Source organism: Lissotriton vulgaris, chromosome 1_1 (genome assembly GCF_964263255.1).
Source record: "Lissotriton vulgaris chromosome 1_1, aLisVul1.2, whole genome shotgun sequence".
Lineage (NCBI taxonomy): Eukaryota > Metazoa > Chordata > Amphibia > Caudata > Salamandridae > Lissotriton > Lissotriton vulgaris.
The window spans coordinates 94,510,192-94,532,208 of record NC_141685.1 but is presented as its reverse complement, the minus strand read 5'-3'; the positions used below and the strand labels follow the sequence as shown (position 1 = coordinate 94,532,208).

The 22,017-nt window shown below is 46.0% G+C and overlaps 1 protein-coding gene across 4 annotated transcripts in view; it reads right to left on the bottom strand.

The window, feature by feature from the left end:
• The window catches only part of LOC147737535 (uncharacterized), a 202,183-nt gene extending 180,902 nt beyond the window's left edge, over positions 1-21,281 (bottom strand). For all 4 annotated transcript variants that reach the window (XM_086936123.1, XM_086936152.1, XM_086936138.1 and 1 more), the window contains exon 1: positions 21,099-21,281. The gene's annotated coding sequence lies outside the window, so the exon portion shown is untranslated. The remainder of the gene's footprint in view (positions 1-21,098) is intronic.
• Between the last annotated feature and the right edge of the window lie 736 nt (positions 21,282-22,017).

Here is a 22,017-nt window from a genome sequence, read left to right as displayed (position 1 = left end):
AACTTAATGTAGACGGTCAAGACCAGCCCATTGCTTTCATTAGCAGAAGGCTGACCCCTAGAGAGAAACGTTGGTCAGCCATTGAGAGGGAGGCCTTTGCTGTGGTTTGGGCCCTGAAGAAGTTGAGACCATACTTGTTTGGCACTCACTTCCTAATTCAGACAGACCATAAGCCCCTCTTGTGGCTTAATCAGATGAAGGGTGAAAATCCCAAACTGCTCAGGTGGTCCATTTCCCTACAGGGGATGAGGTTCCGTGACAATCATAATGGTGTTTTCGACTCGTTCGAATATGGACGAGTTTGGTATCTATGAACCGCAAATGACGAGTTTAGTGGGTGTACGCGTTTTCGCTACGCTGCCCTGAACCGTTCGTCTTATTCGTGGGTTTCTTCATCTGAACCCACGGGTTCCATTTTAGATACGGCATCCATTTTGTCTCTTGCCCTCAAGTAGCCAGCGAACGGACACTGTCCGCTTCGTGACCCTGGGATTTCCAAGCTCATGCGGAAGACACGTGTTCCTTTGAGGGTGTCTTTTATGACGAGGGGGATGACCCTGCAAAGGCAGATGGCTCCGCTCAAGGCTCATCTTGCCATGCCGGTCTATTGTTTCAGCCATACATACATTAGGCACGAATCCTTTGATCCTGCAATCGTGTTTCCGATATTGCCCCCCACACTCTTTTTCAATCTGTTGCACCTGTTTCTGTCTCTCTTTAACTCGTTTACAGTCAGAATGGAATGTACTTTTACAGTTGGGAACCGGCGATGCTACTGTAATTATGTTCCGGGCCTCTGAATACATGAAAGCAACCCTTTTGAAGTTTACTGTGGGAACTGAGTTGTAACCTTTTGTTCGCCATGTTGTGCTATGACTAAAATATGTATAAAAGGAGCGACCCACTGTTGCAATTTGAAGCAGTCTCTCAGAACCTACATGTAGTGTACTTCTTGCGATTTCTGTATCCCTGCAGTAAATAAACCTTGATCTTTGACGCCGAAGGAAGTGTCCCGTGTCTCTGTAATTTGTACGCCGGAACAGGTAACCCACGAAGGTTTCAGGTGTTGTTCCCTGGCACCGCTGGGCCTTAAATTCGGTCCAGTCCTTCAGTTGGCGCCCAACGTTACGTTGGGCGACATCAGCGGTACCGGTCCAAAGCCCGACGATCGCGAGGAACTTCGTGTGAAATCTCCGAGGAAAGGTGCACCCCGCTTCATCGATCCTGTTGTCGAAATAAGTGGTCCGAAGACTTTTCCCGCGAAGATTCCCGTCTCCTGACGGCTGCGACGGACTGATGCCCTGACTGTCGACCTGTTTTGGCGCCTGGCGTAGACCTTTGTACAGCGAGACGAAAGACGGGCCTTCCTGGTGACGCCATTGTTCTTTCAGTTAAGTATTTGTGGGTCGGTCCCAGTCCTTAGTTGTTGGTTCCTTTTGGGACCTTTGCTTTGTTGTTGAAACTTGGTTGTATGCATGGTTCCATTGCACTTGTGGTTCTTAGTCGTTGGTTCTTAGTTGTTGGGTTTTATTTGACGATTGCAATTGCCAAAAACCGTCTTGCATTTTTGCGAGGACATCGTAATTCGATAACCCTTGAAGTTTGTAAACTCGGTTAGTGTGCACGATGCCTGGCCGTAGTACTTTGTTTGGTTTCTTTAAATGTTGCGGTAAGGATTCCCGATTGGAGGACTCATGTCCGATACCTCCAGTTGGAACTCCAATATATGAGCTTTATAGTCGCCATGGAGTGGGTCCTATCGTGTATAATGATTATTGGATCCGCTACACTAAAGACGATGGTGTCCTGAGTGGGCCACCCCATGGTAGTTTCGAAACTTCAATTTTGGACAATCTCGAAGCAAAATTGTTTAAAAAGAAAGCTAGGCCGGCCATGTTTGATTCCTTTCGGTTATGGCGCAAAGAGGCCAAGCAGAAAGAAATCAAACAGATTAAGAAAAATAAGAGAGAAGGTATCATTACGGTGATGAGAAATGCAGAGCAGTTTCAGCGAGACAAAGAAGAGAAGGAAAAGGACGTTTTTGCTAGACTGCAACACATGGCGGTGGATAAATGTTATCCGGTTTTACCGTCAAGTTCTGATAAGAAGGGAGATGAAACGGTAGAGGACCCTTTGCTGTCCTATCTACTGAAATCACCACCTCCATACGCACAGGATACTACGGTTCCTGTGATTCCTCCTGTCCCTCAACCTGTTGTCCCGGCAGCTGCTGGTCAGCCTACCGTTGGTCCTGTTCTTCCGAATCCTCTTGTTCCTCCAGTTGTTCCTGCTCCCTTACCTGCCCTTTTTCCTACTGCTCCACTGCCTATATCTTCTCAGTCTATTGTTCCTGCTACTTCTGCTGTCCTGGCTACTCCTACTGCCCCTACTTTCAGTCCTCATGTTGTTGCCCCTGTGCTTCTCTCCTCTTCTCCTTCTGTCCGTAGTCGCATACCTAACGCTGTGGCTAATCTTTACTCTCCGTTGTTCGGACCGATCCTCGGGTCCGATGTTTCTGATGTCCCTCAGAGACGGAGTCAAATTCCTGGTGGTAGGGAGAGTGAGACGTTAACTAATATGACGCGCAAATGGATTAGGCATCCTGCTAAGTACACCCCGCGCATAGTTTTTGAGACGTTCTCTCAATTCAATGAGCCCACACAAAGATTTGTGTTTGAGGAAATGTGTAAGTCCTTACGAGAGGAGTGGGATAATGATGAGGTGGACAATGTACCGCCCGAAATGACTGAACTCCAGAATCAGTTTTCGACCGGTATGATTGTGGGTACTAATGTTCGACGTGCTTTAGAGCGTCTCTTATCCTTTCGATCTACAGTACAACCTCGAGCATTGTTTAAAGGTGACACTGAGGATTGGATGGCACAACCTGGTCAGTATCCCATGCGAGAAGTTCCGCCAGTATGGATGCCAGGTGATGCTAATGTAGCCCCTCCCATTTTACCACACTTCCAGAGAGTTTGGATACACCTCCCATGGAAGCGGTCGGAAGTTTTGCAGGTGAAGCAATCTTTGCCTGATCCTCGGAAAAATCCGGCAGGTTATTATAAGGAGTTATCCCAACTTGTGGATGCTACTATTATGAACCTCGCCGATATTGATATGTTGTTCGGTAACGTAGTACCTCAACCGATTTGGGCAAAAATCCGCCAAGAGAATCATGCGGCTGAATTAGGTGGTGATTGGGCTGCACTTGTAGCGGCTGACGCACTACAAGTTGGAGGGGCTAAGCCCGAACAGTTAATTACGGCTTTGCCCCAAAGGATCATTACGCTTATGAAGACACTTATGCCAGCGATGAGAGTGAACTGGGATAAACTGTCTGCGTGTAAGCAAAAGAAAGACGAGAGGGTCTCCGATTTCTTTACCAGGTTCGAGGAGGCATTTATCGATCACAGTGGTCAGGATATGAGCACTGAGGGAGGTCAGCGACTGTTCGTTGACAAATTCGTGTCCAATTTGTTGCCTGAGTTAAGCAATAAATTGAAAAATTCCGAAAGTTCGTGGGCTGTTTCTACCACTGCTCAAATATTAGCTACGGCTCAATATTATGAAAATAGAGAAAAGGAAGAAAGTGATCGTGCAGATAAGAAAACGAAGGAGCTTAAAACTAAGGTTTTGTTGCAGCAAGCGTATCCTCCGCGCTCGAATCAAAATGACTCACAGCAGCAAAATCGATCACAATCACAGTCTTCTAGGACGCAGTCGCGTACTGACCCCTCTACACCAAGATCTTCGCTTGGGTATAATCAATGTGCATACTGTAGGGGTGAGGGCCATTTGAAGTTTAATTGTCCGGTTTTACGTGACTGAAATAATGGCGTTTCGGCTCGAGGAGGTCGTAGTGGTCCTCAACAGGCTTCACGTGGAAGAGGCCGTGGTACTTCTCAAAATCAAAATGAGCGTTCTACCACTTCATCAGATTCAAACAATTGCTTTGATCAGCGCGATTCATCTCCTGGTAGATCTGCACAGTATCATGTGGACGACTATTACGTCGAGCATGATATTGATGCTGACGGTCATTACTAGGACAGCCACAGACAAAGAGAGGGAGTAATATCAGTTCCGGTTGATCAGAGTGGGCCTTACGTCGCAGTTGCCACATCGGGCGTAGTTGAGCCTTTTCTGTTGGACACTGGTGCAACTAAAAGTTCCATCATGCATTCGAAACTCCCTGGCGCACCTTTGTCTGGCTTAACGAACGTTTCCGTTGGATTCTCTGGCGCCCCGGTTAGTAATCCAGTCTCTAGCCCTTTGTCCCTTATGATCGGGCCACGTGAGTTAGAGGCTCCCTTGATTTTAACTACTGGTTGTGGTGAGAATCTATTGGGTCTGGATCTGTTAAAATGGTTATATGCGACTCTGTATTGCTCTCCTACGGGAGTGGAACTTACATTGGGTAAGAGAGTGATCTCTCCTATGTACTTGTCAACTGATAAGTTCCCACCGGAATTGAGTTCCCTTCCTGAGTTTTTATGGGCGGTAGGTCCCAATGATGTGGGCCTGCTGGACATACCACCTTATGTCGTTCAATTGAAATCGAATGTGCGATTGCCACGCATTCCCCAGTATCGTATCTCTCTTGATGGTGAACGAGCGCTATTAGCGATCATTTATGACTTGATCGAAAAAGACGTTATTGAGGAAACTCGGGGAAATGTGTGTAACAGTCCTGTGTTACCTATTTTAAAACGAACTAATCCATCCAAGCCTCCCGTGTACCGTTTTGTCATTGATTTGCGTGAGGTGAATAAGATTGTGATTTCACAATTTCCTGTGGTGCCTGACATTACGGCTTTACTGACTCTGATTCCAGCCTCTGCCTCTTGGTTCTCGGTAATCGATTTGAAGAATGCTTTCTTTAGCATTCCGATTGCTGAGGAAAGCAGAGATCTATTTGGCTTCTCATTAGGTGGTCGCAGTTTTAGATTTAAACGCGCTCCTCAGGGCTACTGTGAGAGTCCATCGATCTACAGCCAAGCTCTTAAGAGTCAACTTGATGCGTTTGTGTTACCAGCTGGTGCGGCCTTGATTCAATACGTTGATGACTTGCTGGTGGCTGCTGACACGAAAGAGATTTGCAAAACTGCTACAGTGTCGCTGTTACAGCATCTTTGTGACTTGCATCACAAGGTGTCACCTTCTAAGCTACAATATTGTTGTCAAGAAGTAACCTATCTAGGTCACTTATTGTCAAAGGAGGGAAGAAGGTTGACCCCAGAAAGAATTGCAGCGATCGCTCGAATGACTGTGCCAACAACTCAGAGAGATGTGCGTGCCTTTCTAGGTATCACGTCATACTGCAGGCAATGGATTCCGAATTTTTCATTGCTAGCGAAGCCATTGGTAGCCCTCACGTGCAAGGATGTTTCGACTCCTTTGCCATGGACTGAAGAGTGTCAGAAAAGTTTTTCTGAGTTACGTGATGCGTTGTGTTCGGCTCCTGTGTTAGGTACCCCTGATTACAGTAAGCCGTTTACACTATACGTTCACGAGAGAGAGGGTTGTGCGTTGAGTGTCCTGACGCAACAATTTGGTGGTAAGCAGCGTCCATGTGCATATTTTTCCTCGACCTTGGACCCCGTAGCTAGAGCATTGCCGAGTTGTCTGAGAGCGACAGCGGCAGCTGCGGTGTCCATCCGGCAATCTGCAGGACTGGTCATGGATAATATGCTTACGGTAATGGTTCCGCATGCAGTTGACACTCTCTTGAATCGAACGAAAACTCAACACTTGACGAGTGCAAGGTTGTCTGGTTAGGAGTTGACGCTTTTGGCAAGTCATATACAAATCAAGCGCTATAATGTGCTGAACCCGGCGACATTGTTGCCGATTAGTATGGAATCAGACGATGTACCACCACATGATTGTTATTTACGAACTGAGGAAGAAACGAAGGGTCGTGTTGACCTAAAAAACACTCCATTGGCAGATCCTGACGGTACTCTGTATGTTGATGGTTCATGCTTTAAGTTGCCGAATGGTAATGTAACGACTGCGTATGCTGTAGTGACGTTGAGTACGGTTGTGGAAACTGCGAGATTGAGTCAGAATTCGGCTCAAGCGGCAGAGTTGATTGCGTTGACAAGAGCGTGTGTTTTATCTAAGGGAAAGCGAGTGAATGTGTTTACAGATAGTCAATATGCGTTTGGCGTTGCACATAGCTTTGGTCGATTGTGGAGAGAAAGAGGATTTATGACATCGCATGGTACGAAGATCCAACACGGACAGCTCGTGAACGATCTTTTGGACGCATTTACGTTGCCTAAGCAGGTGGCAATCATTAAATGCAGCGCGCACCGAAAGGTTACGGACGATGTTGGTCGTGGTAATGCGTTTGCGGATGAGATTGCTAAGGAAACGGCTAAGAATCTTGCAACTCGAATGTACGTTACGAGTTCAGTAAGGTGGCCTGCGGAGACTGGTATGTGTGAGGACACTGTTGAGAGCGTGAAAGCGATTCAGAATGAGGCCACTGAAACTGAAAAGACTAGGTGGAAAGAAAGTACGGGAAAGTTAGACACGCATGGATGTTGGGTCGATTTGTCGGAATGTCTGAGGTGGATGTTACCGGATGCATATGTACTAGCCGTTGTGACTATGGCTCACGGCTTGTCACATATTAGCGCGAAAGGTATATGTAAGTTGTTGTCCCCTGTATGGAAGAATGATGGTATTGCTAAGTGTGCTGAGAGAGTGGTCAAAAATTGTATGATATGTATGATGTATAATCCTGGCAAGGGCATTCCTACTCCACCTGGCCATTTTGCTCCTCCCACATGTCCCTTTGAGGTTATCCAACTGGACTTCATCCATATGGAGAGATGCAATAACCTGAAATACGTTTTAGTTGTGGTTTGCGCGTTCTCCAGATGGATTGAGGCCTATCCTCTTAAAGATAATACTGCCCTGTCTACAGCAAAAGTCCTACTGAAGGAATACTTTCCTCGGTATGGAATGCCACGGATTGTATGGTCTGATAACGGAAGTGAGTTTGTGGGGAGTGTGATGAAGAGTGTGTGTAAGGGCCTTGGAATTCGACAAAAATTCCATAGCGCCAATCATCCCCAGTCAGCAGGTTTAGTGGAAGGGTACAATGGCACTCCGAAACTGAAACTTGCCAAGATTCAAGCTACGACTGGTCTGTCATGGCCTGATGCCTTGCCTCTAGCTCTCTTGTCGACCAGGGCGACTGTACACTCTCGAGTAGGGCTTAGCCCATATGAGATTGTGTTTGGCCGTCCTGCGAACATTTGGGGAGTCCCGAGGCCAACGGCATTTGATAGTCTCGAATACCCAATGTTGATTGATTATCTTTATGATCTGACTGCTAAACTGAGGTTAATTCATCAACAGGTCTTTGAAGCTCTACCGGCACAGACAGAGAGTCCTGGGCATCGGCTCCAACCGGGTGACTGGGTTGTCACCCGTAATTTTGGGAGAAAACGCAACTTGGAGCCGAGATTTGTTGGTCCCTTCCAAGTCCTGCTGGCCACAAGGACTGCAGTTCGGTTGGAAGGCAGGAAGAATTGGGTGCATGCCACCCACACCAAAAAAGTTCCGATCCCTTTACCAGCAGATTCATGGGTCCGAACTGGAATTGCTGCAACAGAAACTGAGACCCCAACACGTTTTGTGCCGTTTAGTGATGCTCAACCTGTAGGAGACACTTCATTGCAGCCAGATACATTTGTTGAATCGTCAGCGTTGGAGAATTCGAGGCCTGAACTATCACCTGATCAATTGAACACTGGTTCGCAATCTGACCAATTATTTGAAGAACAGACTCGTCCTGGAAGAAGTAGATATTTCCTTCGTTCACATGACAAAGACTAATAAAAGAAATCCCTTTTGTTTTCCCTTTCAATTCATATTATCCCCTTACAGTTGCCACGAACATTATGAACAATTGCATCTTCTATCAATTTTTGAGTTCCTTTTGTGTGTTCCTTTTTCCACAGCTAGGAGATTTGTATTAAAATTGAATGTTTGATTAAGAAAACCTTTCATCTGGGTTGACCGTAGGGAAGTGCGGGTACTTCCTTCTGTTTAGCAGGTTCCTGACACTAGGTCGGTTACTTTTGTCGATTCCTGGGAACTCCTGGAAATTGATAATCGCTACTCAGAACGAAGTGCGTCAAGAACGTTACGGATGGTTTTTTAGAGGATGGAGTTCTCTAAGCTGTCGGAAGTAGAGAGGATGTCGATGCAAAGATCCAAGCTTTATAAGGCGATCCGAACAAAATGCTTTCTGTTTCAGTTATTCCTGCTATTCCTGACTGTTTCTATGTTACTAGTGGGTGGAGTGTATTTTGGAATACAGTCGTTATTGCCTTCTGTTTCACCTACCTCTTCTTCTTCTGAACTAAATTCTATTCCCACTGTTTCTCCACATTCCTTTCATCGTCTGCCCCAACATGAACAGGTTAGACGTGCGGAATTCATGAATAACTCCTTTGTCCAGCTCCTACATCAGCATCAGTTGGTGATGAACACTACTAACTGTTGGGTGTGTGGTTTAATGCCACATACCATGGATAGGGGTATTCCGTATTTGGTTTTTCCTTACATCTCCCAGGGGTCAGCTCGAGCATTCCAAACTATGTTTCGTAGCGCACTAGATTCCTACCCCATCGAGAGCCACGCTCTGCAGATCCTGGTCCTGGCCCGTACCACTAGCCTTTGGCAAGAGCGATTGTTGACTTAGATAGAGATATTTTTGATGCATCGCTTATTCCAGAGGAAGAGGTGCGAGCATACAAAGATCTGAGTGAGGCTGAGTATAGTATGTCAGTGGGTGATAGACAGCTTAAAAGCTCGTCTCCGATCTGGATCGTACCCCATCTTGGTAATTTCTGCTTGCAAGGACTTGGTCGAAATCCGCGAGCTCAGCTTGGGAAGAGTGCTTGCACTGAAACGTATGTTTTACCAATGCTCTCTTCCCCTGTTTTCCTGACTGCCAAGGGTACATACTTTGTATGTTATGATCGCGCATATACATGGTTGCCCCGTGACTTCTCAGACACCTGTTATATTGCGAATCTTTTGCCACCGACTTTTACAGTTGCCTCAGACTATCACAAGACTAGAGTTGTGAGAGGCGTTATTAGCAAAGAGGACACTGCCGGTCAAGAAGCAGGAGATTTCTTTAAGGGTTTCCTGCCGTTTTGGGGACCTATGTTAATAGTAGGAACCTGAGACAGTTGACTCGTGTGGTAGAATCGACTGCTAATATAACTGCAAGTGCTCTTGGTAATCTGACAGCAGAGCTTCAGGCGGATAGGCTTATGACGTTGCAGAACCGTATGGTTTTAGACGTTGTTCTTGCAGATAGAGGTGGTGTGTGCAAGGTGATCCATTCGAGTTGTTGTATTTTCATCCCTGATAACGCTCCAACTGTATATCAAGCCATCTCGAAGTTGCATAAGATCTCCGAGTCCATACACGTGGACGTAGGTGATTGGACGCTACTAGTATGGTTTTGGGGCCTAATGTCGACGTGGGGTTGGAAGATTCTGATGATCATCGGGGTTGTTGTAGCGTTTCTGTTCACGTGTTGTCTTTGCGTGCAGTGTGGTCCTGCCTTATGTGGCCTTTGTGCCACAACGTGTACAAGACGGTCATCTGTTACCAAAGAGACATTGATGGATAGAATAATGTTGCAGCAACATCTGAACGATCTGATGAATATCGAGATCGATTCTGATATCGACTAGTGCTTGCCTACATGAGGGCAAAAAGAGCGTCTGAGGTTCCGTGACAATCATAATGGTGTTTTCGACTCGTTCGAATATGGACGAGTTTGGTATCTATGAACCGCAAATGACGAGTTTAGTGGGTGTATGCGTTTTCGCTACGCTGCCCTGAACCGTTCGTCTTATTCGTGGGTTTCTTCATCTGAACCCACGGGTTCCATTTTAGATACAGCATCCATTTTGTCTCTTGCCCTCAAGTAGCCAGCGAACGGACACTGTCCGCTTCGTGACCCTGGGATTCCCAAGCTCTTGCGGAAGACACGTGTTCCTTTGAGGGTGTCTTTTATGATGAGGGGGATGACCCTGCAAAGGCAGATGACTCCGCTCAAGGCTCATCTTGCCATGCCGGTCTATTGTTTCAGCCATACATACATTAGGCACGAATCCTTTGATCCTTCAATCGTGTTTCCGATATTGCCCCCCACACTCTTTTTCAATCTGTTGCACCTGTTTCTGTCTCTCTTTAACTCGTTTACAGTCAGAATGGAATGTACTTAATGATGAGAAAACGTACTTTTACAGTTGGGAACCGGCGATGCTACTGTAATTATGTTCCGGGCCTCTGAATACATGAAAGCAACCCTTTTGAAGTTTACTGTGGGAACTGAGCTGTAACCTTTTGTTCGCCATGTTGTGCTATGACTAAAATATGTATAAAAGGAGCGACCCACTGTTGCAATTTGAAGCAGTCTCTCAGAACCTACACGTAGTGTACTTCTTGCGATTTCTGTATCCCTGCAGTAAATATACCTTGATCTTTGACGCCGAAGGAAGTGTCCCGTGTCTCTGTAATTTGTACGCCGGAACAGGTAACCCACGAAGGTTTCAGGTGTTGTTCCCTGGCACCGCTGGGCCTTAAATTCGGTCCAGTCCTTCAGGGATGGACTTTACAGTGGAGCACAGACCATGGACTGACCATGGCAATGCAGATGGTCTCTCCAGGTATTTCCACTTAGAACATGAAGACTTATCTGGTCATGGTTAAGTTTAATGTCCTTGCATTTGGGGGGTTGTGTAGGAGAGTAGGGTCTGCTTTCCTATGGTCACCCCAATTTTTGCTTTTTTGCTTCACTGGTTTTCGACTTAATGTGGCTGTGGGCCTGCTAATCAGACCCACAGCCTGCTGTTCTCTCTCTAAATTCATATCCATGTACTTTAGGTACATCACCAATTTGGTACTGGACACCTTATCAGTCCCTGTACAGTGCACTGTAGGTGCCCAGGGCATAGGTGCATTCAAGGCCTACCAGGGGCTGCAGCATATCTTTTGCCACCCCTGGCTGGCCATTTAAATCGACACAACTGGCTGATCACTCAGCTGGGGCAAGGTGGTGTAATCACCCCCTGCTTAGATATAGTATACCTATATCTAAACCTATCTGGACACACATATACCTATAAGTCACTCCTATGGTAGGCCTTAACAATCCTGGAGGCAGAGTGCTTGGTTTTATGTGAGATGGTGCTCTAGCATGAGCTGAGCCTGTCTGCAGCTTTTGGAACCATTTCTTATAGCTGTTCCAGGATATTGCCATACCATATACTCTTAAGTGCATTATAATCCTCGCAGTTATTGCTAACTTTGGTTTGGCTTTATCAAAACATGTCGTGTAAGGTGTCATACACTTTGGAATACTACCCCCTCGCCAGTTCTGGCGACGGGGGTAGCATTCCACCCTTCTAGAGGGAGAAGGCATGTTACTTTACTTAAAACGCGGTTAATCCTAACCAGAGCCTCAGCATCACAAAATGGATGCTGCTGCACCGACACAAGTCTGGCCTCCTGCTGCTGACCGAAACTTGGCAGGGGAGGCTTGGACAAAAGGTTTCCTGTCACAGGGAGGTGCTACACCACCCCAGACAGGAGATAGTGGATTGGAGCAGGGAGGGTTGAATGAAACTAGACACTGCCTGGGGCACACAAGGTGTCCCAGGAAATTCCAGTCAAACCGGTTCTGGGGCACTCCAGCCCCAGCTCTGGCGCAAAACTGGACAAAGGGAAAGGGGTGTAACCACCCCCTTCCTGGGTCCCACCCATAGGAGGGACCTAGCAGGTAATCCAGCCCCTTGATTTGGAATAAAGGTAGGAGCTGTGCTGATGGACATCAGATTATCCTGACTGAAACTTCGATACAGAACTCTGGACCCTTCGACATCCCACTCGACGTGGAAGACTGAAGAATCTCCCTTGTGGTCAAGGAGTGACCACCCTGTGCAAACAGGTACCATCCAGCACCTCACCGTTTGCTTTGTTGCAGTTCCCGCCGGAACTCGAGCGACAGAGATCGACGAGACCCAGCTTCCCTGACTTCTAACAGCCCGATCCACAGTCCCAGTGAATCTGAGACCCGTGGAGGCGACATGAAGCGTGGAGCAGGCCATCTTGGAAAAACTACGAAGCGCTGACCGTGCAGCTCCCGAGGCCCCCTCGAAGCTGTGCATTGGGGTCTGGGAAGCCCCAGCCCCGAGCAGCTTTTGCACCAAAGCTCTCCCCTGCACACTCATCGAGTGCTGCGATGGGGCCCTTTTGCATTTTCCTGCTCGACGTGTTGGTCCGGTCGCTTGCCCGTTGGCTAGTGGCCCCAGTACCGACGAACCAAAGAATTTACACTGCTAGTCTGGTTGCTCCAGACTGGTCCTCGCTTCCCTGAAAAGGAGCACCCGCTCTGACCTTGCTGGTCCGAGTAAGAAGCGATCTTCAAATCCTGCTTGGGTTGCATTTGCCAAGGCCTGTTAACTCTGATTCGGAAGCCGACACTGCCGACAGCGAGAGCCTTCGTGGGACAGCTCGTGATTCACTCCTGGACATCCTTGGTGCCCCAGAGTCCACGTGGCAGCGGAGACAAGCTTCTCGACAACCACCTGATTGCGCCCGACATTGCCTGATTCCTTCCTGGTTCCTTCCTGGTCACTGGCTTGTGACCCAGACTCTGTCCCCTCTTCTTTCAGGTACCCTACATCCTCGATCCACCCTTGGATCCAACCGGACTCTTCTCTCCTGGCCGCCTACAGCATCTTCATCTCCAGGCTCCATAGAACTGCACGACGAAACCCGACACACTTTGGCACCTATGCACCCGCTTCCTGTGGGTGAGGTAACAATCTAACACCAGTGCTCCTGTAGTGGTTTACACCTCTAGTTTCCAAGTTTAAAGTGTGGTAATTCTATTCCAGTCGGAAGACTCCTAAAACTGTAACTCGATAACTTTTACGCACCATTAACTTTGCATTGGTGCATGCGTGTGCTTTTATCGCTGCACCTGAATCCCGCGGGCAACTCCCGTCCTAACTGCTGTTAGTCCAGTGTAGTCCCAGCGATTCCCAAGGCCCCAGGCCTTACCACTGTTCGTAAAGTGATACTTATACCACTTTTTTGATATATGGTTTGAGTGGCCACCGGCCTCATCCATAATTGTGCAACTTTCATATGTTTAACTGTGCTTTTGTTTAAACGCTTGTGCTTCTATACTCATAAAGAGTACAGGGGATTATTCTAGTAATATATACATATATTTTTATAATATATAACTTGTGTGGTGTCCTTTCATTTGATATTACAGGATTGCACATGGTAAAACAGCTGGCTTCACATGCCCTCTTGAGTTTAGCCTGAAGGCTGCTTAGTCCATGCTACCATTAGGATAGCTTGTCTTTTAAGGTTGACTTACAACCACCACCATAAGGAATTGTTTGGACTGATACAAGGTGCCCCCAGAATTGGAGACATTATACATCAGGCCAACTTCTCACAGAAGCAGTCCACCAAAGTGGCACTCCTTGTAGCGGCACAGTAGTCCTTCTTCCTGGCAGTGTCCCCAAGTCCAAAAGTGTACTGAAGTGGTGGCGTCCAATGACCTTCTTTCATACACAGTTGTGCCTTTGAAGTGGAATAAACTTCTAGAGGCATACCTTTGAAGTGTACAGATGCCCTACCTTCCCTGCCCTTGTTCCAGACTAAAACAGGGGGTGAGCAGTTCTTTGTGTTGACTGTATGGAAGAGTCTGTGGCCCGCACTCCTTGTTTCTATTCTCTTTAATCCAATGGTAGTCTTTAGGGGGAGCAATCCTGGCTTACGCTGCATCCTGCAGCGCCAAGTAAACAATGTAACAACCGCTGATATGGATGATATCAGTCCCAGGATGCATCACGCCTTGTAGGATGAAAAAATCATCGTAAACCAAATTTAATGAATGTCCCATAATTTTAGTGTTTGAAAAATGAGGTTGTAGAACGAGGTAATTCCAATTTTCAAATGTGTGCATAATGCCCAATTGCCTTTAATACAGCATGTCGAAATTCCCAGTTCCTTTAACAATGATGAAAAGCTTGACCAAATGCATTTCCGGCCATACTGGCCCTTCGTCAGGGGTTCTGTTCTAAAAAATGTTAATCAAAAGTATTGCCATTAGTATGCTATAAACTCATTACCACGAGCAACATTAAACACCTTATATGTCAGCCATGTAAATTGTCCCATACACAACGCTTTCCCTCTAAAAGCGTGAAGTAACACTGTATTAAAGGCAATTGGGCATTACCCTACAAGTCGTGATGCATCCTGGGACTGATATCATCCATATCAGCGGTTTTTACGTTCTTTGTGTTGAGACACTACAGAGCCTATTCAGGCCCTCCCTCGTATCCTGCCAGTGATGTCTTGTGCAGTGGCAGGCTTGAGACATGTTTAAAGGGCTACTTAATTGGGTGGCACACCCAGTGCTGCAGCCCACTAGTGGCATTTAGTTTACAGGCCATGGGCACAAGTAGGGCTACCTAACTAGGGCCTTACAAGTAGATTAAATATGTTAAATCGGCAGAAGTATATGTGATCATGTTTTAAGAAGAGAACACACACACTTTAGCACGGATTAGCAATGGTAAAGTGCACAGAGTCCCAATGCCAACAAAACAAATGTATCAAAAAGTAGTAGGGGGAAGGTATAAAGTGTGGGGATGACCATGCAAAAAGGACCAGGTCTAACACAACCCCCCTTCAGCCTAACGACAGGGGAGTTTAATCAATACCTTGATAGACTTTCCTGCTTAGGTGATAGAACGTGGACAGTGGCCCTCTACTACAGAGGCAATCATCAGTTCTATGCCCCTTTGAACTCTGTTGGATACCTCTACCTACACTCTCCTGAGCCCCTGAACTGACAAACGGGGAACTCTTCTCCTCATCTGTGCAGCACCTAACATTAAGTTGTTCACAGATACACCCCAGTTTGCAGACAGTACCACCATGTGATCTGGCTCGGTACACCCCTTGGATCAGACTTTTGTCCCCAACCCAAGGAAAACTCTGTGAATTAAGACAGCAACCAACAGAGGACCCCGACAGCGGTCAGCTGACAAAAACATCAAAGACAAACAGGTACGTGCCAATACACAGATGAATAGACCAAAGGTTTCCATATAGACCAAGCTAGCACTACCTCCCATAAAAGGACACCACCGATGTGGAAATTGCATCTCATGCTTGAGTACCATCGAAGGAAATAAATTTGAATACAGAGGCAAAAGTATCATACATGAAGAATTTATAAATTGCAATAGTACCAAAGTAATATATTGTGTAATATGCCCATGCCAGCTTGCATACGTAGGTAAAACAACTCAGGCACTAAAAAAGAGGCTCACTCAACACAGATCCAGAATTAAATGCAAAGTCCAGAATGCACCCATGGTACAACATTGCGAAGAAAAAAGACATGGGGCATAAGACATAAAATGGACAGTCCTAAAACACGTAAAAGGAAGTTGCACTAATTCCATACTATCGCGCTTCGAAGCAAAAACGATCCTACATCTGGGCACAACCGACAATGGACTCAATGAGAACAGCGAAATAATGCATTGCATACGAGGAGCCAACTACATACAGACACTCCAGGATTTCGTGGCAAACCGCGAAATCAGCACTTTTGTAAAAAATGCCGCGATTTTGACAAAAGTGCCCAGGAATGCAGGGACTTCAACGGGTTAAAACAGTGGCAAAAGGAGACCGTGGGAATTAAGAATAATCTGCACAAGTGTGATAAAAGAGCTAGGAAGTGTAGATAGGTAGAAGAAAACGGCATGGAGTAAAATCAAGAGTAGCCAGCTTGGTATCTGGCAATATAAATATATATTATGTTATGTAACCTCCCCCTGTTTGTACAAATTAAAATTAGGCCATATCCTAGGTTTCTCAAGGTTTACATGTTTCATTCTATGTCGCCGAAGCAGTGCCCCTTTAATTAAAATGCTACAGTTCATTTATCTCTACAGACATATTGAAGATATGAGAATTAAAATTCGGAATTATGAAAAAGTCAAAGTGAAAAATAAAATAATGAATTGTTAAACCAAGTACGTGGTTGGAAATATTTAATTTGAAGCTAATGTCTGAAATTGCGCCCTTTTCTGAAATGAAATATTGTAAAGGTGTTCTGATATCTGAATTGATTGATTCCCTAATTAGGAATACAATTAAATCATCAGCTTCAGATTGATTCACTCAACTCTGAATGATAGTTTAAAGGCCATACCTGAAGATTGTATTGCTCTAAGACCTCCTTTTCTAATCAGGTTCCAGACCTCTGTCTTGGCGTAAGTTCAACAGACTCTTAATAGACAGGTGAAAAATGACCATGACCATATTTCAGAATGTTGGATATTGCCTAATATGAAAGAAAAATGTATTTTGGTCATTAGAATTACAGAAGGTTCAGGCGGTGCTGTTCTAAGTAATATTATGGTCTGTTGCATTCTGTAGTTTGTTGTGTAATGTGATTTTTTTTTAACTTACCACGGATTTACCTTTTAAAAAACTTTCAAAATTCACCTTTGTATTAATGTCCCTCTCTTAGGGCATTATATACACTTAGAACATATGAAAGTCCTACTTTTTGGGCCTGGGTAGGGATTTTAAGACTTTTATGGGGGCATACCCTGGGTCTACTGGGAAAGAATGTTTATGGAAATGGTGAGGTTTAGGGTTTTGGGATAATTTAGGGAAATGCGGAATAGTTGAAGGAAGTGGAGGAATTGGGTCACCAGAAGACATTGGGTGGACTTGGGACAGTGTGAGTGCTTTGAGTGGGGTCAGGTGGCGGAATGAGGTCATAGGTTGGAATAGATGTACAAGGAGGAATAGGGGCAGGTGTGCTGGAAGCACTTGTGTCAGAGGAGGTATTAGACCTCCCTGTGTGGCAGACAGGGCAGAGAGCATATCTTCCAGGATGTTAACCAATTTAGACAGTTGCTGAGTTAGATTTGCTTTAATACACTAGGAAATTGTGGCTCGTCATCCTGTGATTCTGGGCACGTCACTTAATCTACCTATGTCTATAAACAATGCATGTGTTTGTGTTGTAATTGTGTAGTGTCACTGGTGCACATGTGAAGAGCTTCAATACCTTCGGGTCAAGTTGGAGCTATAATTTAAAACACTACAGAAGAATGCACTAGGAGGTTAAAACTAAAAACAACGTCTTAACATAAGGAAAGACAAATTGATACCCACTTACTTGCTATTTTGTACAGAGTGAAACCAGAAAATGTGGATAAAATCGTGGCTTCCCTGCTGAAATTGTGTGATTTTAGGCAAATATTTAATTTCACTAAGGTAGGTTCTGGAATGCCATTTCCTATGGGATGCTCTGCTACCAGGCCATCTTTGATGGGCTTCTCAGAACCTATACTAAATCAAATGGAGGATTGCATTCCAAGGAATAACAGCCTTCACCTGTGGGCTGCTTCCTCTGTTTCACATCCCAGGCTGCCTATTTCAAAGCGGAATACTCTGCTAAAACAGTTTCCATTGATATAAGGCTGAAAATGATAGATTATGAGTAAAATAAAGTGCCGCAAAAATGCCGCTAAATTGCCATATTTTTGCCGCTAAATTTCTATATCTGTGCGGCTAAATTTACTAACTCATGCTGCTATATCCTGGGGGGTCTGTACATAACACACAGCACAATATGCATGTAACATTCGAACTGATAGTTTTTCACTAGGTCCTGATGAATCGCCACTGATCCTCCAGACTATGAGGCATCAAACATGTCGGCCCCTTAAGAGTAGAGCGCAGTTATCCCAATCCATTACTTCAGATAGTCGCCACTCTTCCTTTTAACCAGGGGAGGAGCCAACCTGAATAAAAGTAATTATTTGGACTACCCAACCTGTTTTAATCACTTTCCATTACACCACATCTACAATTTTTAAGTCCCTTACCTCCACTGCACCAAACGGCAAGGAACAAAAGATATCTGCCAAAGAGCCCCTCTTCAGCATCTTCAGGCCAAAACCTCAGGGGGGATACAACGTGGTTGGGAATTAAAAGATAATTCCAATTTCAAATCTGTGTACCCTTGACTGAAGTATAGGCTAAGGTTTATTCTTGAAAAAAGGTTTCAAGTCTTATCCTGCGTAAATTAAAATACTTGCCCAGGATCACATCATTTGAAATCAATTTAGGGGTCAAGAGCATTATAATTAGGTTGAGTAGATTATTTGAGTCACTTGCCCTACAAGTCTTCTAACATTTTTAAGATTTTTCGAGGCCTGTGTGGGACCCGACTGTACCAACCAGGATGTGAGAGGCCCCAACACGGATAATCTCAGCTGCCTGCTAATAAATTATCATAACTACTTAAAGTAACTACAGTCTGCCAACTTGGAGCGCTGCCCAGTCTGCCGCAGTACTGGGCAAACCGCAGGAGATTGAGAAGCTGAGGCAAACAGGATGTACATTGTTCAAAAGGCTTCAGCTTAGCTGCTAGCTCCCTGAAATAATTTAAATCAATTTTATTGTAGGCAATATGCCAGATCTGTTTATTAAGAAAAGCTATGCAAAAACAAACAGTCGGATGTATTTATTGTGAAAAGCATATTTTAAAAGTGCCTATAGATATAATATAGGGGAATTGCTATTACATGGCACGTCCCAGATCAGCCAAATTAAAAGATGCTCATGTGGACACATTTGTGTCAAATACATCATTTATAGATGTGGTCAGTTAATGGGTAAAGTCCGTGGTTGCAGTGGCCCAGGAGAAAGGTAAGAATGTGCAACTTGAGATTCGGCGACTACGGCGGCATTCATTATCATGCCTGAAGCCTCCAAAAGCAGCCTGCTGGAGCCTGAGGAATCGACAGTTCTGAGTTGCAAGCAGCAGACAGTCTTTAGTCTACAAACCTGAGGACGTGTGACTGGGAGCCCCAAGGCCACGAAGAGTCTCCAACAGCCTGGTCGCAGCGCATTGGATTTATTTAGGCATTTTTCGATAGCGCATGCTTTACCCAGAGGTGTCAGAGCGCTTTACAATAGAGCAAAGTATATAAGATTAGATATTATGGTAACATATTTACAGAGTATAAATCCGCTAAAAATTACACAATGCAAACTAAAGTTGGCGCGATTATGGTCCCAAAAAAACACATTCCACAATTTAAGCGTAAGGACAAACTAGTTCTCCAGTGAGGAACACGAAACAGTCAGAGTTATTGGTAGCCGTGTATTTGAAAGAGAAGAGTTTTAAAATCCTTTCGGAAGATGCGGAAAGAGGTGGCAGTGTGGAGGTACAGAGTAAGCGAGTTCCAAATTCTGGTCACACAGGGCCTCCAGTCTGGGCAGGTTTATTGTTTTGACCCCGCTCTCATTAACAGACCCCGCCCCCAAACCCAGACCCACCCCCACCCACAGACCACACCCCCAAACCCGCCCCTATGCAGTTCCCAAACTAAGTTCTGTGGTGGGTGGTAAGAATGTCGCTGCCGTGCCGCCGCCAGCGAGAGCGCAGCTCGGCCCGGCCGGACCTGCCCCCGGCAGAGGAGGAGCATTCACACCACAGGCCCCGCTCCAACATTCACTGACCATGCCCCACATACCCCAACCCACACCCACAGGCCCCGCCCCCGGCAGAGGAGGCGCATTCCCACTCACAGGCCCCGCCCCCACAGGCCCCGCCCCTTGCAGTTCCCAACCTAACCTGTAGTGGGTGGTAGGAATGCCGCCGCGGTGCTGCCGCCCGGACCCGCCCCTGGCAGAGGAGGTGCATTCATACGCACTCTGGAAATAACCATTCAATGCCCCCAGGCTGGGCAGGTTTATTGTTTTGACCCCGCCCTAATATCCACGGACCCCGCCCACTGACAGACTCCGCCCTCACAAACACAGACCGTGCCCCTACCCACAGGCCCCGCCCCTGACAGGCCCAATCAGCACATCCACAGGCCCGACTCCTTTCAGTTCTCATACTTTAATGCTCTTGTCCGCTGCCTCGAGGCCATGTCATACCTTAACTCTTTTGTGCGTTCGGCCTGCGAGAGGCAGCGAGGGAGGAGCTGCCCTGAGGGAGGGGGAGGGGGGGGGGGCAGGACACACAGTATGTTACAAGTGGCTATAACTGCGCATGCACTGAGAATAGCGAAGCACATGGAACTGTAAGATTGTGCCATTGTGTATTGAGCAGCATAGCTCATAGGTTGCGATGTGACATTTTTATAATTTTTGTGTAATAATGAGTGACATTTCAAAGACTATGAGTGACACTTTCTTCCGAGCAAAATCAAGCAATGAAGATGAAGGAAACAAACAAATATTATAAATTACTATCCACTGAGCAACGAAAAGCTCTAATTGTATCTTAAAATTGCTTAAAAGCACCAGAAATGTAAGGACACTAACGAGACATAATCTCACCCCCACCATGCAGATTATGCAAAATTGGTATTGACTACACCAGGTTGACAGGTGATGGCAGTGGGTCGAAGCAGGATGTTATTTAACTGCGTGAGGGGGAGCCCTGTGATTAGTCTGCTGAGGGAGAGCCTGTGATTAGTCTGCTGTGTGTCTCTCCCCGCACAGAGAAACTGGATCTCCGCAGCCAGTTAACTCATTTTCTGTAGTTTCCGTAAATTGTTTAAGTTAGGGGTGGGTGCTCTGGTTTCTGGATGGTTTGGGCAGAGCGGACAGGTTTTCAGTTTGCCCATGTGTGACATTTATAGGCTTTCAGGGTATTTATGAGTAACATTTCACTGGTTTATGTTTGACACTTTGTAAATCATTAAAGAACGCTAAATAGTTTTTTTCTTGCATTTTCCGTTTTTATAACTTCTTCTTGTAACTAGCCCTTGTCATACCCCATTGCCCTCCAGTGCAAAGTAAGGACGCTTTTGACAGAAGCTTTCACCAATATTCATTTCATTTACAGACCCAAAATGTGTTCACATTCTGGATGGCTGCAGTAGTTCCTATTTTAAAGCAGGGCCACTTATGAAGACAGAAGATAACTCAATTCTGGTGATAATGTCTTTCGACGAAGAATATACCTCCAACAGATGCCCGCTGCTGCTCTCTGGACAGGATCATTTTTAACCTCCTGGTCCCAGGATGGCAGCTGTCCCCGCCGGGGCTGCTGCAGGGCTCTGTTTGGGCTTCTCAGGTCCTTGGCCTCAGAGACGCCGCCATGATGTTGTTTGGGGGGCGGGGGAGGTCAGGAGCACGAGAGCGGTAGGAAGTAGTGTCTTCGCTCCGCACGTGCGCAGAAATGAACGCGCGGCCCTGCGCATGCGCAGTTATGCGACGCAGTCATTATGTGGTTTGGGGGCGGTCAGGAGCACGGGAGCCATGATAAAGAGATGCCCTCGCCTGACTTCCCTCAAGGAAAACAATGTCACCGTCGCACCGTCTTGCGCACGCGCAGCTATGAGATGTTACCCTGTTCTTGGAGTCGGTGGTTCTTTTATACAATGGCGCACATTCCTTTACCTCATGTATTTTTGGTTGCTCACAATTTTTACTACCTCAAGTATTTTGTTTGCTCACGATTGTCATTATTACCTTTACTACCTCATGTATTTTTGGTTGCTCACAATTTTTACTACCTCATGTTTTTGTTTGCTCACAATTGTCACTATTACCTTATGTAACGTAACGTATGCTTTTGTAATCTGCTCTTTTATGTTTCTCATTATGTTTCATTTCTGTTCCTAATGTGAAGCGCTCTGACGCCCTCGGGTAAAGTCCGCGCTATATAAAAATGCATAAATAAATAAATAAATGAGGCACCACGCAGTGTGATTAGTCTGCGATAGGAAGGTGCGTCTTTACTCCGCACATGCGCAGTGAAAACGCACGGTGCTGCGCATGCGTAGTGATGAGACACGTTCGTGTTCTTGGAGTCGGTGGTTCTCACACATTCCTCTCTGAGGCACCGGTGTTCTAACTATATTTCCACCCCCGTCGTTT